Source organism: Zea mays, chromosome 8 (assembly GCF_902167145.1).
Source record: "Zea mays cultivar B73 chromosome 8, Zm-B73-REFERENCE-NAM-5.0, whole genome shotgun sequence".
Lineage (NCBI taxonomy): Eukaryota > Viridiplantae > Streptophyta > Magnoliopsida > Poales > Poaceae > Zea > Zea mays.
The window spans coordinates 62,075,395-62,089,516 of record NC_050103.1 but is presented as its reverse complement, the minus strand read 5'-3'; the positions used below and the strand labels follow the sequence as shown (position 1 = coordinate 62,089,516).

Genomic DNA, 14,122 nt, shown 5'->3' with positions numbered 1-14,122 from the left:
CTGCAATGAAAGCAATAATAAACCTATTGTCATAATGTTTGTTGGATGCTTAGCTAAGCAATTCAAGGGTATGTTTTAAAATAGTTGAAAGCAATGTCTACATTGTTTATATATACAAATAATCTAACAAATGTGTTATTTGTTACATAGGCCAATCATATCTAAGCGGCAACTACATGGTACTTTAATCCAAACATTCCTGAGGCACAGGAATACTACATCAAGTAAGACAGAATAATTAGAAAATTCAGAAGTTTAGAACACTCCATACTTTCGTTTTTTTCACTCCATACACGTATTTCAAATAAGTAATTTATGCCTGCAGTTAATTGTTCCAATATAATATTTTACCACCATTGATTTTTTTATAGAAAGGTTATAATACTACAATATTTTTATAGCCACTTTTACTCACCAATTCACATTTACTCCATAATGAACTAATAAAATGAAAAAAGGATAGAGGGGATGAAAGTTTACGAACATTTATCTGATGCATAACATCATATTACCTGAAGGTTACAAAGTAGCGACCTCCAACTGATTAGACCCACAATAGCAGAAGAAAAATGTGAAGTTTCTCAAAAACCAAATATCGAAGACAAAACTATCCAAGAACTACTTGAAATGGATCCAGATATGTTCCCTGTAATTATTGTCAATCCTTTCCTGTTCAACTTTTTAAATTCATAAAAAAATTAAATTATTATATTTATAATACTATTCTTGTCTTATATGATGTAGCCACAAGGGTTTAAATGGTGGTTTCCAGCTTGCACCAAATGGTGGTTTCCACTATATCACGACTCATACAAGATAACAAATGGTGGTTTCCAGCTTGCACCAAATGCAGAAAATCTTCGCCTCAAACCTCCAGTGGATACCGCTGCACATCATGTGGCTGTACAGACGTAAAGTTTAGGTAAGCGTAAACATACACATTTTATCTCCTATGATTTGTTTACGTAATGCTAACACATTCACTTGGCAGCTATAAACTCAGCTTCGTTGTCACTGATGGAACAAGTGAGGCTGAGTTCTTCTGTTTCGATACCATAGCCAAGCGAATAGTAGGGAAACCATGTGATACTCTTATTACAGCAACTATGACTTCTCAGGGTTTCCCACCAGATCTAGCCGCCATTGTATCTTTGAAATTTACCTTTGTAGTCACCCTTAATATGTCGGCATTCTCAGTGACAAACAGAGTCTTTTCTATCCTATATGTGCTAACAAATCATGGAAGACAAACCTCAGTACCACCTACAGTGCTCAACTACCCTCAAGAACAGCTACATACACAAGATGATATATTTGAATCTACGGCCACGCAGGATTCTCCAGCAACATCATTTGCTAAACTATCCACTTCAGCTAGACAGGAAAACACGGTATAAAACTTCTTGCATAATAATGTATTCAATTTTCTGTAAACCATCTCGAAAATACGTAACATATTAAAACATATTTGATAGGTCCGACGCTTACAGTATTGCGACGCATCCAAGAATTCAGAGGTAATTTCCATGCACTTATAATATTAGCTTATGTTGTAAGACTGCTATAAACAATGATTAGTTGCTTAGGACATTTAACTTCTTCATGAAACCATTGCCTTGTCATGGTTCATCCATGTTGTGAATAGTTTGCCTATATACATAGCTTTGCCCTGCCATATACTCAGTAATCATATATTTCAAATTATTAATGCTGCTAGTGCTATGGAAAATCAATATTCTAAGATCCAATGATAAGAGATTTTCTTTATCCTCTGCTTATTTACAGTTTGAGAAATGCAAACAATGTGATTACTCTGCAGAAGTATTCACTGAAACTTAAAAATCTGAATGCTACTGCAAATGAGAATTACATGCACATACTGTCTCATGTAAAGATGTTGCCTTGTCATATATCTTATGAAAACCTACAACAATCAGAGGTTACCATGCATGTTCTTGATTATCATACATTAGATCATGAGCTAAGTTTATTTATTCTTACACTTCAGTTGTTTGTAATTTAAACATAGATCATCTTTTATACGATCCGATTTTATCCATTGTATTAAATCTCTATTCTGCACCCAATGTTGTGTGAATCACTATCTTTTCTTTATCCTCTGCTTATTTACAATTTGAGAAATGCAAACAATGTGATTGCTCTGAATAAGTATTCATTGAAATTTAAAAATCTGAATACTCCTGCAAATTACAGTTACATGCACATATTGTCTCCTGTATCCTCTTATCTAACGACCAGAGGCTGAACATTAATATACCTATGCTACAAATACTGACATAGTACATTCAATACCTCAAGTTCTGATTGGGATTTTGGACAAAGGTTATACAGATCAGTATGTAGCTTTTCACTCCTTCTATATTAAAATATAGAATACAATGATTGAATGTAGCTTACAAATTATTGTTAAAGTTGTCCTAAATATGTTATTATCTCATATAACTTACACCTTTTCTTTTAGTCACAGAATGTTGACGAATATACAGATCAGCTGACCAAGAATGAATTATCATCACCACCCAAAAAGTATGTATGGAAACACATTAGTTATACAATAAAAACAAAGCATGCCTTTTAAGCTTACAACTACAACTTTTATTCCATATTAATATAATACACTACATGCAGGATGAAGCACGCCCAGGTTAGCCAACGTATGCCAGATTCTACATGTTCAAAGAATGACAACAGTTAGTCCATCATGAAATACATCAAGGTATGACACCATTTACTTAGCCAATTAATTAAGTGTCTATGTTCTTCAAACTTTTTTTTCCAATACTTAGAATTTACATGGTTTTAGCTTTTCAACCCATTTCCTTAGTTTCTGTGCTCGCAAATTCCTGATGAGTCAGCTTACCATTCTAAAAAAAGTACCAATTCTATGGAAAGTTATTGGAAATCTGCATTTCACCAAACTGGAGTAACACCACTGGGGCTTTAGTAGTCAATAACCCAGCCTTTCCTTTGTTCCTGCTCTGGGCTTCTACCATCTCTCGTCAGTGCTTCCTACGCTTCTGACCTATGGGGCTCAGGCTACCATTCAAACCCTTAATGCCTCATGAGCCATGGCATATTCTTCCTCCAGTCCCCAGGACCAATCTCTTGGAAGCTCACTGACAGATAGGTGTCAAAATTACAAAGTTCAAAAGAACGAAATCAAACATATTTACATAGTTCAAAGCTGAAAGCTGGTCTCTTTCGTATGGTCGTATGGCTCATGTACCCATTTCATCTTCCAAGTCAGGCTCTCAGATTGTATAAGTATATACTCAATTTCATACATGGACAAACTAAAACTTGGAGCACCTGACAATGCATAATGTCTGTCTTCAGATTACAACCTCTGATGATTGACCATAGGTTTGCCATGAACAATAATCTGTGATGCCCCTTTCGAACAAAAGCCTCCCTCTTGTCTATTTAGTCTGTAGTTCAACTATGCTTCCGGATCAATGGTCATAGAATGTTGGATGGTTTGTTTTGGGCCTTAATTTTTTGCTTGCTCACGGATGGATCAAAATAGAATCTTTGATGGTTTGTTTCTGATCCTTTGTTGCTTTGATATGCTGATACATTGTGCTGGTCTGGTCATGAAGTTTTTTGGCTCCGCTTGTGATTCAAATTGTTGCCTGATGATCAGTTCATGCTCTTCAATCTGTAGCAGTTCACTTTTCCTGTATAAAATGCTGCATTGGATAGTTGGTCATGATCAAGGCTCCAAAATACACTAGCTGTACTGTCACGCAATCCTAGTCTTAATAAACATTCTGCACATCGGCTCAACTAATCAAACAACAGAATTTGGGATTTGTTTGGAACCACCTAGTTTGAAAAAAATGGTTTATAAAGACTGATGCAGTTCCAAACATACCAGTTTATCCAAATTGAATTCAGAGTTTCTTAAACCAAGAAGCTAGGCTCTCCTACCTAATAAAATAAAAACTGATTTCTTTAAAACTAGGTTGCTTCCAAACAATACCTTAATTATCTAACACAACAGTTTCTACTAGGTTAGATCTGGTTGGAACCTTTTTTTTTCAAATAAAGTGAATCGTTGCATGTTAAGCTTCAGTCTACACTGGTGTTCCAAGCAAACATTTTAGTCGCTTTTTAAAATATGGTGATTATCACTACTTCATGTACAAAGTCTACCATACTTTTTACCCAGCTAAAAGTATGGTGGACGCTGCAAAAACGACACTTCTTTAGTTCTTGTGTTATGAAATTATAACAATGTGTTAGATTATTAGCCTACTCATATACCTTATTCGACAAACACTTTAACTGACTTAGTACCTGCTTGTCGTAATCAAAGGGAAAGAGAAAATAGACATATAGTATGTTACTGTTTCTATCATTTCAAATAATGTTCTTTCTTATATAATCCTGATATTGCATTAAAATCTTTAGTATTGTCTATACTAACATACTACTCTCATTTATATACAGGTATGAGGTTCTATCACTTTTGGTCCTGAGACTTTTATGTACATATTAGTCTGGTGTTTAAACCTTCCTAAAACGGTGTCTATGCAAGAAAAGCTAGGCCACTTTTGATCAATAGACTCATTTGCACCTTGCACACATAGAAAAGGCTCCATCACTTTTGGTCACAAGACTTTTATGTATATATTAACCTGATGTTGAAGCCTTTCTACAACTATGTGTGTATGCAATGAAAACTATGTCACTTCTGCTTAGTAGACTTTTATGTACATATGACTCCCCTGTTGGAACCTTTGTACAACTATACTTGCATATGTAAACTCTGCAGATACACTATTACTGGACACTAAATTATGCTAGTTCAATGTAACTTGCTACTTATTTTAATCTAAATTTGTATTACTACTGCTACTGCGTTGTTGGTATAAAAAAAACAATTACGCGCAGGCGCGCGCGTAACGCACTAGTTCTATAAATTTCTGCTCATATCCTAGTTTTATGACATATCGTCAACATTCTATCCTCTAATTTTTCATCTCTCCTAGCGGATTTTTCTAAATTCTTTTTCTATATCCCATTACAACCAAAAAATATTGTTCTTCATATCTATTTATCATCAATTACTATTTTTCATCTATAAAAAATAATGCCATGTGTGAGCTTTGAGGGCAGGAGGCCGGCTGCCACCGCGCCATATCTAGCATAAAATTGTTGCCCGCTCTACTACAGTAGCCGGTAGGGGAGCAGGCATTGGCATGCGTTGTGCAGTAGGGTGACACTAAATGTCAACGGTAGCAGAGGAGGTAGCAGCTGGCAAACGTTGCTGCACATAGTTTGATGCTGTCCGCAGTCGTTCCCCCTCCCCTCGCTAGCATAGGGGGTGCAGGTGCTCGCTACCAGCCGCAACGGCTTTCCCCACGCGGTCCCCTACACGGCAGACGTATTCTCCCTCCCTTCGTTCTTGCTATTTCCCTCTAGCACTGTTCACAGCTCGCGTTTTGTGCCTGTAAGTAAATTTTAGTAGATGAAAAATTGGTAGTGAAGGAAAAGTAGAGATAGAAAATAATATTTTATTGTTGTAGTGGGGTATAGGGATATTTAGAGGAAATCGGTGCGAGAGATGAAAAATTATGGGCGGAATCTTAGCGACCTAGCACAAAAGTAGAATATAGGGGGCGAAATTTAGAAAGAACCACATATTCATTAGTTTCCTATAATCTCTCTAAACTTATGGACTGTTTGAAAGCACATCAGTTTTTATTCCCAGTTCCTAGAAACTAGTTTATAAAAAAAAGTTGGGTGAGGATGTTTGGAACTCAGTTTCTAGTTTTTTGTTACACAATTACTAGCATACCCTTTCTCTATTTTAAAAAACAGTGGCAATACATACAAATTTCATGAAACCAACAAGGACATGATGTAACTAAACAAAAAAAGTTGGTTTTAGCTAATTGAGAGTATCTTCTTGGTTTTTAAGAAACTGTAAAGTGGGACGTAAACTGGTATATTTGAAAACACTCTAGTTTCATAAACCAATTTCTTAAAAAAATATGCGCTTCCAAATAGGCACTTAGATTTAGTAAGTTGCTAAATACATATTTAGAATAAAAACAACCTAGCCTTCAAAAGTTATCAATTCTTAGAGTGTTAAATATTTTAAAATTATATTAATTGGATGGTAAATTCATCATTTTCGTGGCTTAAACGATTTAAAATGCATATTTGTACCCGTGGGCGAGCTCCATAGCAGAGAAATGATTTCACAGTATGATTGATAAGTCAAATAGGCTATTGAGAGTGCAAAACAACTTATCAAGCTTAGGGACTAAATAGAGATATTTAAGAAATTGGTATATTTGGGGGACCCGATTTAAAGAATTATAGGAACATGATTTTTGTTACTCACACCCTAAAATAATTTTGGAGAGGTTTTTTTAGTAACTAGTGGAGATGGTCTAACTTATTATCGATATTACTATTGACAGTCATCGGTCTTTATTTACTACATGCTTCCATATATAACTTTATTTGTAGATTTTTAGTTTTGATAAAGTATAATGTTTTACTAAAATAAGAAATCATTTAAGTACATTTTAAGCGAATAAAATTACATTATTTATAAAAATAATTAAAAGTTACATAACTCAAACATAAAAGTAAAATAAATAATACGTAAATAAAATCTTAATTATAGAACATATTTCAAAAAAATTATGATTTTTTACTTTTAGACTTCAAATGGTTGAAAACAGCTAGCCGACGTGGGAACACATGGACCAACTAGAATATGCCACATTACTAAAGAGTTACCGACCGGTTCGGCTTGGTACCAACTGAACCATCTAACACAATGGCAATTGTCGATCGATCCATACCAACTGTTCTAGCTTCAACACGGTCAGTACGGACTAGACCGACCGATTGATAGACCCACCGACTAGTCGGTTGAACTCACCCGCATTGGAGCTAGAACAGTCCGTGTCGACCGACCTCCTATGGTCGGTAACGCCTTCTGCTAGAACCATCCTTAAAGGCGCAAGTTTGGTTCCCCATTCAGATTATCTCTGACATAAGACTCTATATGCTCCTATAAGCTAATCATAGAAAAGATTCCCTCTTTTATAATCTTCGACGGTGTCATATAAAATCTCCTATAAGTATAGAGACTCATTCATCCTCTATATATATTAGGGTCAGAGGGGTTGAATCAAGTAGATAAAGTTCCAAAAAATCTTTTTAAGTTTGTTTTCAAAGTAGTACCATTTTTCTTTACAAGGGATCTTCGTTTGGTTAGACAAAGTGTAAGGTTTTTTAATGGGGCTACCTTCGTAAGTCATGTAACCTTGCCCACCGAATATAAGGGCATATATTCCCCCAATCATGGTGTAAAATGTAACTCTAGGGTTACACCTTCGAGTGTAACAGAGAAAAAAGAAATCACCCAATAATGGTGATAAGACTCCAAAATCCTTCAAATGGAAGGAAGAGTCGAAAAGTAATCACCTAGTAATGGTGATCAGACTCCAAAATCCTTTAGATGGAAGGCAGAGTCAAAAAGAAATCACCCAGTAATTGTGATAAGACTTCAAAGTCTTTCAGATGGAAGGTAGAGTCAAGAAGAGATACTCAAGGCCTTTACAAAGTTCCACTAGCTTCCGAAAACCCGCTACAGTTATAGAAACAACACTTGCAAGAATCCCTCGTTTGACCGCCATCGCAGCAAAATCAACCCGAGAACCTCCCTGCATGCAACTCCCGTACTGCCCTTGCCCCTTTCGGGTAAGGTAGTCTTCCAGTAGCTTTCCTAATTAGTCATCCAAGGGCGTCCCAGTCCACCCTTGTGGTGGCACGTGTTTCTCAAGTTAAGCTCCATGTTCCAATTAAAGATAATGATCTTGACATGAACATAAATAACATAACAGAATAATTGGAACATTGATATAATGAAATATTAACCCAAAACCAAATAAAGCAATAGCAGAACAACCCAAGTGATTCAGGGGTAAACAAGGTAAAAGATAATCAGACTAGGGTGTTCAGTTTGCGTCGGAGTCCCTAGGGTTTCAAACCATCACGAAATGCCCTTGGGTACTATTCTTATGTGTCACTGACATTACATTTGAGCCCTTTCCCTTTTCTTCATTTACAACCGCAAGTTCTCGACAAACGCCGCGTCGAGCACATGGCTGGCGTCCTAAGAACTTACTGTCGGCAGCCCACTCCCGAGGTGACGAGCCCTCCGGCTCTTTTCCAGGGCCTTTTCGACCCCAACCCCATGAACAATCGAATTATCATGACTTACGGTCCAAGTTACCCGGTTCGTGGTGGACACCGAGGTTTGTCGGGCTTGGGTTTGGAACTACAACGCGACAGAATTTAATTGGTAGGCACGACGAGTAACAGGAACTCACCAGGAACCCGGAACGGCGGTGGGACAGCTTGGACGAAGAACAGAGAGAATGGTCCACGTGGAAATATTTGACGGCGGAGTGCTTCGGCGTCGAAGGGCTCTTCCGATGACTCAACTGACCATGGAGGCACTCATCACCGCAGAGCCGGGAACGACAGAGGAGAAAAACGATTCTTCTCAGAAATTGCCAGGGAGCTTAACCGGTTGCTAGCTTCTACGGCGTGCACAGCAACGAGAAAGCAGTGCTCGGCTTGCACTTTATAGCGACAAGGGGGCCGACTGGGATTCAAATATCCAGCAGTCACTTGCCGCGCTAGTGAGTCGGCGTACAGGCAAACGACCACAGCGACAGCAGAGGAAAACGCTTTAACCTGCCAGCGACACCTACGTAGTGCATGCGCCACGTAAAAAAATTTCTTTTACCTGCTCACAGCCAGCCCGAGTAACAAAAATGAGGCGATGTGGCATACTTTTCCATGGTTCAGTACATTGAACACTGGTTTCTACGCGCATACCTGCTTATGTTCAGATAATCCTTGTTCCATTATTCGCACCATAACTTGCAAACCAATCCTAATCAAAATTACACACTAACCAACACTCTTTCACTTTGGTATAATAATCATGCCAAAACTCTTCACGGATTAGGCAAAAGATGGGGCCAAAGTTTGCTAAATAACACTGAATCTCGGATTCAGTAACAGCCAGGTACACTCACCGAGTCTCCCTTTTTTCCATTTGCTCTACTAACTGAAGCACTTCGGGGAGCATGTTACTCCAAAATTCCCACAGTACTGCGCCCAACTCCTTGAAAGATATTTGTCCATTAATACAAGGGCTTCAGCTTTGTTATAATGATCATAGCCAGTTGCTCATTAGATCGACCATCATCTGGTTTCAAAGTTGGTTCAATACAACCAACATGCTGATTTTCGTTTAGAATTCGACTGATAGCCCGACTTCTAGGGTATTTTATTCCAACATCTGTACCATTCTTAGGCTAGGTCACATAATCAAACTTAAACTACTATAATAGATCCACAATTTGTTGTGGTGACTCCTGAAAAAATCTTCATAGATAAAGAGATACAGGGGCATGAAGTTGGCTGGTTGACACTGTTTTTAGGGTTAAGCACATGGATACCCTATCCTAGGGTCAAAGACCTCTTTGATCAAGTCCAATCATCACATCACATGTTTGCATTGAAATTTTAGCCTAGTGGATGCACTCTAGGTGTAACATTCATAATGAAATGCCAATGCATATGATGCCATGCCAAAATTTTAGTTCTCGTAACACCAGGGGTGTTACATCCTTTCCCCCATAAAAGAATATCGTCCTGAGATTTAAGGCTCTAGGGTGAGTAATGGAAAAGGAAACGCATCACAACTTTATTTCCTATTTTGTCTTACAGAGCGGGGGGTGGGTGTAGGGGGTTTGTTCTAACTTTACAACAACGTACATATACTTCAAAGATTACAAGAAGCTAAGAACTTTGGAAAATGTTTTTCTAAGAAATCTTCAGATTCCCATGTAGCTTCTTCTTCGGTGTGTTGGTTCCAGTGTACCTTATAAAACTTGAGAGTCCTCTTTCGAGTAACTCGGTCTTTCTGATCCAAAACTTGAATAGGATGTTCTGAATAGGTTAAGTCTGGCTCTAAAATAACATCAGCCACATCCATAGTTCGATCAGGAATCCGGAGACACTTCTTTTATTGAGATATGTGGAACACATTATGCACAACAGATAGTGATTCTGGCAACCGAAGTCTGTATGCAACTTGCCCACATCGCTCAAGAATAGGGAACATGCCAATGTATTAGGGTGCTAACTTTCCTTTAACCCCAAATCGACTAACACCCTTCATTGGTGATACTTTCAGGTACACATGATCGTCGACTTGAAAAACCAATGGTCGACGTCGTTTATCCGCATAATTTTTCTACCGAGCTTGAGCTTCTCTCAAGTTATGTCTTATGCGTTGGACCTTTTCCTTTGTTTCTTTAACCAAATCAGGCCTGAAAAACCAACGTTCTCCTGGTTCGACCAATTCATGGGTGTTCTGCATCGCCATCCGTACAAAACTTCAAATAGTGCCATTTTAATACTCTCTTGGTAACTGTCATTATAAGAGAATTCTGCCAGCGGCAAACACAGGCTCGTAGCATATCTTCAAGTATTTGATTAACCCTTTCGGTTTGTCCCCTCGTTTGTGGATGATAGGCCGAATTGTGGAGCAATTTAGTGCCCAAAGATTTGTGTAGCTCTTCCCAAAACTTGGATACAAATTGCGGTCCTCAGTCCGACACTATTGTCTTTGCAACTCCATGCAAACTAAGAATACAAGCGATATAAAGTTCTGCATATGTAACCACTGGATATTTCACCTTAACGGGGAGAAAATGAGCAGTTTTTGTAAGCCGGTCCACTATGACCCAAATAGAGTCATATCCTTTTGATGTCTTGGGTAATCCCACAACAAAATACATACTGATGTCTTCCCATTTCTAGGTTGGTATCGGCAATGATTGTAAAGGTCCAGTAGTTTCCATATGCACTGCCTTTAACTCGTCTACAAGTGTCACATTTTGCCACATAACGACTTATTTCAATCTTCATCTTAGTCCACCAATGATGATGTTTCAACACTTGGTACATCTTAGTACTTCCAGGGTGAATTGACTACCTACTGAGATGAGCTTCATCCAAGATTTGTTGACAGACTTCAGCATCCTTAGGCACCACTATGCGGTCTTTAAACCATATCACTCCTTGATCATCTTTCCTAAAACAATTAGCTTTGCCGGCCTCCATTTTCTCATGAATATATTTCATACCCTTATACATCCTTTGAGCATCAATAATCCTTTGTAGAATAACTGACTCAAGCTTCAAATGTGTCAAGGTTCCTTGTCGTACTATCCCCAGATTTAATCTTTCCATTTCGTAACATAAAGTGGTGTCAGGTGATCCCACTGTGAGACAATGACAAGAGGCTTTACGACTTAGAGCATCCGCCACCACATTAGCCTTTCCTGGGTGATAATGAATTTTTAGGTCATAATCCTTGATTAGCTCGAGCCACCTTCTCTGTCTCATGTTTAACTCCGACTGGGTGAAAATGTACTTTAAACTCTTGTGATCTATATATATATATGACATATATTCCCAGTAGATAATGATGCCAAATTTTAAGGGCATGAACTACTTCGGCCAGTTCCAAATCATGTGTTGGGTAATGTTCCTCATGCCGGCGCAGCTGCCTTGAAGCATATGCTATTACTCGTGCTTCTTGCATTATAACACACCCAAGCCCAATGCCGGATGCGTCACAATAAACATCAAATGGCTTTTCAATAACCGGTTGAGCCAAAACCGGTGCAGTGGTGAGCAATACTTTCAATTGTTCAAAGGCCTCATTTCACTTAGGAGACCAGTCAAACTTAACATCATTTTTCAGCAACTTCGTAATAGGTTTAACGATCTTGGAAAAATCCGGGATAAACCTGCGGTAATAACCAGCCAATCCAAGGAAACTTCTAACTTGATGCACTGAAGTAGGAGATTTCCATTCTATAATATCCTTGACCTTGCTGGGATCAACCACAATCCCTTTGGCAGATAAAACATGTCCTAGAAATTGGATTTCCTCCAACCAGAACGCGCACTTGCTAAATTTGGCATAAAGTTGATGTTCTCTCAAGCGCGTTAACACAATCCGCAAATGTTTTGCATGCTCCTCCTCATTCTTGGAATAGATCAAAATATCATCAATAAAGACCACCACAAACTTGTCTAATTCGGGCATGAATACCGAATTCATTAAGTATGTGAAGTGGGCTGGAGCATTTGTCAATCCAAAGGACATAACCAAATATTCAAATAACCCATACTGAGTGGTGAAAGCGGTCTTGGGTATATCCTCGGGTCGAATTCTGATATGATGATAGCCCGATCTAAGATCAATTTTAGAAAATATCCGGGCTCCAGTGAGTTGGTCAAATAACAGATCGATCCGAGGAAGAGGATACTTGTTTTTAATAGTCACTTCACTAAGGGGTCTGTAGTCCACACACATCCGAAGAGTTTGATCCTTCTTCTTGACAAAGATTGCTGGACATCCTTATGACGATGAACTCGGTATAATAAATCCTTTCTCCAATAAGTCTTGTAATTGTGTCTTGAGTTCTGCGAGCTCGTTGGGTGGCATACGGTATGATCTTCTAGAGATAGGAGCCATACCGGGCTTCAATTCAATCACAAACTCCACATCCCTCTCCAGCGGTAATCCGGGCAAATCCCCACGGAATACATCCGGGAATTCACACACAACCGGGATGTCTTGTATCTCTTGCACTATGGCTTCAAAAACTTGTTCAGATACTTTAATTAGGACAGATACAGGGATGGACAACTTGACTTCTTGTCCATGACTTAGTTGAATAGTCCTTTGATTCGCATTGATGATAGCCTTATTCTGGGCTAACCAATCCATGCCTAGAATTACATCTACATTTTGTCCCTTTATAACTATCATGTTGGTAGGGAATTCATGTCCAACTAAACTCACGGGTACGGGGAAGACTACTTCCTTAGTAAAGATTCGACCCCCAGGTGATTGGATAACAAAACCCTCCTTGGATTCAACAGTAGGTATGCAATGCTTCTCAATAAAAGTCTTGCTCAGAAAAGTATGTGATGCACTAGAATCAAAAAGGATGACGGCGGGATGGTTGGCAACGAAAAACGTACCCATCATCACAGGCTCTCCTCCCGGGGTGGTCGCCACTTAGGTGTTGTAGACTCACCCAGTTTTCCTTTTTTTTGCCCGCTGGAGTGTTGGCCACATTTCCCTTGCCTTGAGACATGTTCCCATAAGTCTGTTGAGAATTTGATTTATTCTGCTTTGGATATCGACAGTCCTTGATGAAGTGTCCAGACTTCCCACAATTAAAGCAGCCATTAGAGGAACTTGGTAGGGCGGGGAAACGAGCACCAGGGGCACTCGATTGATTATTCTGAGCGGGGGCAGGAGTGGGGCGTATAAAAACTGGTTGCTTGAAAGGATATGTGGGTGGACGAGGAGAAGAGTGATTTGGGTTGAAAGGACGAATCACCAACCACAACTGCTTCTCGGACCCTTGAGATGATCCTTCACCCCCATATCTCTTTGTTTTTCCCTGTCCCGAATTCTTGGCTTCCATCGATAGCGATGTGCTTACGGCCCTGCTATGAGGTCCAGGTATGTGGCCATCTTTCGCTGAGTCGGTCATTTAGACCTCTCATGAAGCAATTCTTCTTCTTCAGATCTGTGTCCACTTGGTCTATAGCATACTGGGAGAGATTATTGAACTTGGCGAGATATTGCATCACCAAGTCTCCTCCTTGCCTTAAACGTATAAACTCCTCCAGTTTCATCTGTAAAACCCCTTCTGGAATATAGAGTTCCCTAAACACCTGCTTGAATTCTGCCCACGTGACAAGATGTCCTGCAGGCTGAACAACTGCAAAATTTGCCCACTAGGTGCTGGCAGGACCTCTCAATTGTTGGGCAACAAATAGGGGTTTCTGGGTCTCGGTACACCGAATCAATCCGAATTTTTTCTCCATGACCCGAATCTATTCATCCACTTCCAAAGGTTCTTCTGCTTTAACAAAAAGCAGTGGACGAGTTTCAGAAAACTCCAAGTACGTGGTGTCTCAGGGGCCTTGGAGTTGAGTTGACCTCTGCCTCCCTGCT

General features: G+C 39.1%; 1 long non-coding RNA gene across 1 annotated transcript; it reads left to right on the top strand.

Moving 5' to 3' along the window:
- Window positions 1-1,475: 1,475 nt before the first annotated feature.
- On the top strand, window positions 1,476-4,881 carry LOC111589913 (uncharacterized). Its single transcript, XR_002748994.2, has 3 exons — window positions 1,476-2,547; window positions 2,650-2,737; window positions 4,474-4,881. It is a non-coding gene; the product is annotated as an uncharacterized lncRNA (long non-coding RNA).
- The last annotated feature ends 9,241 nt before the right edge of the window (window positions 4,882-14,122 follow it).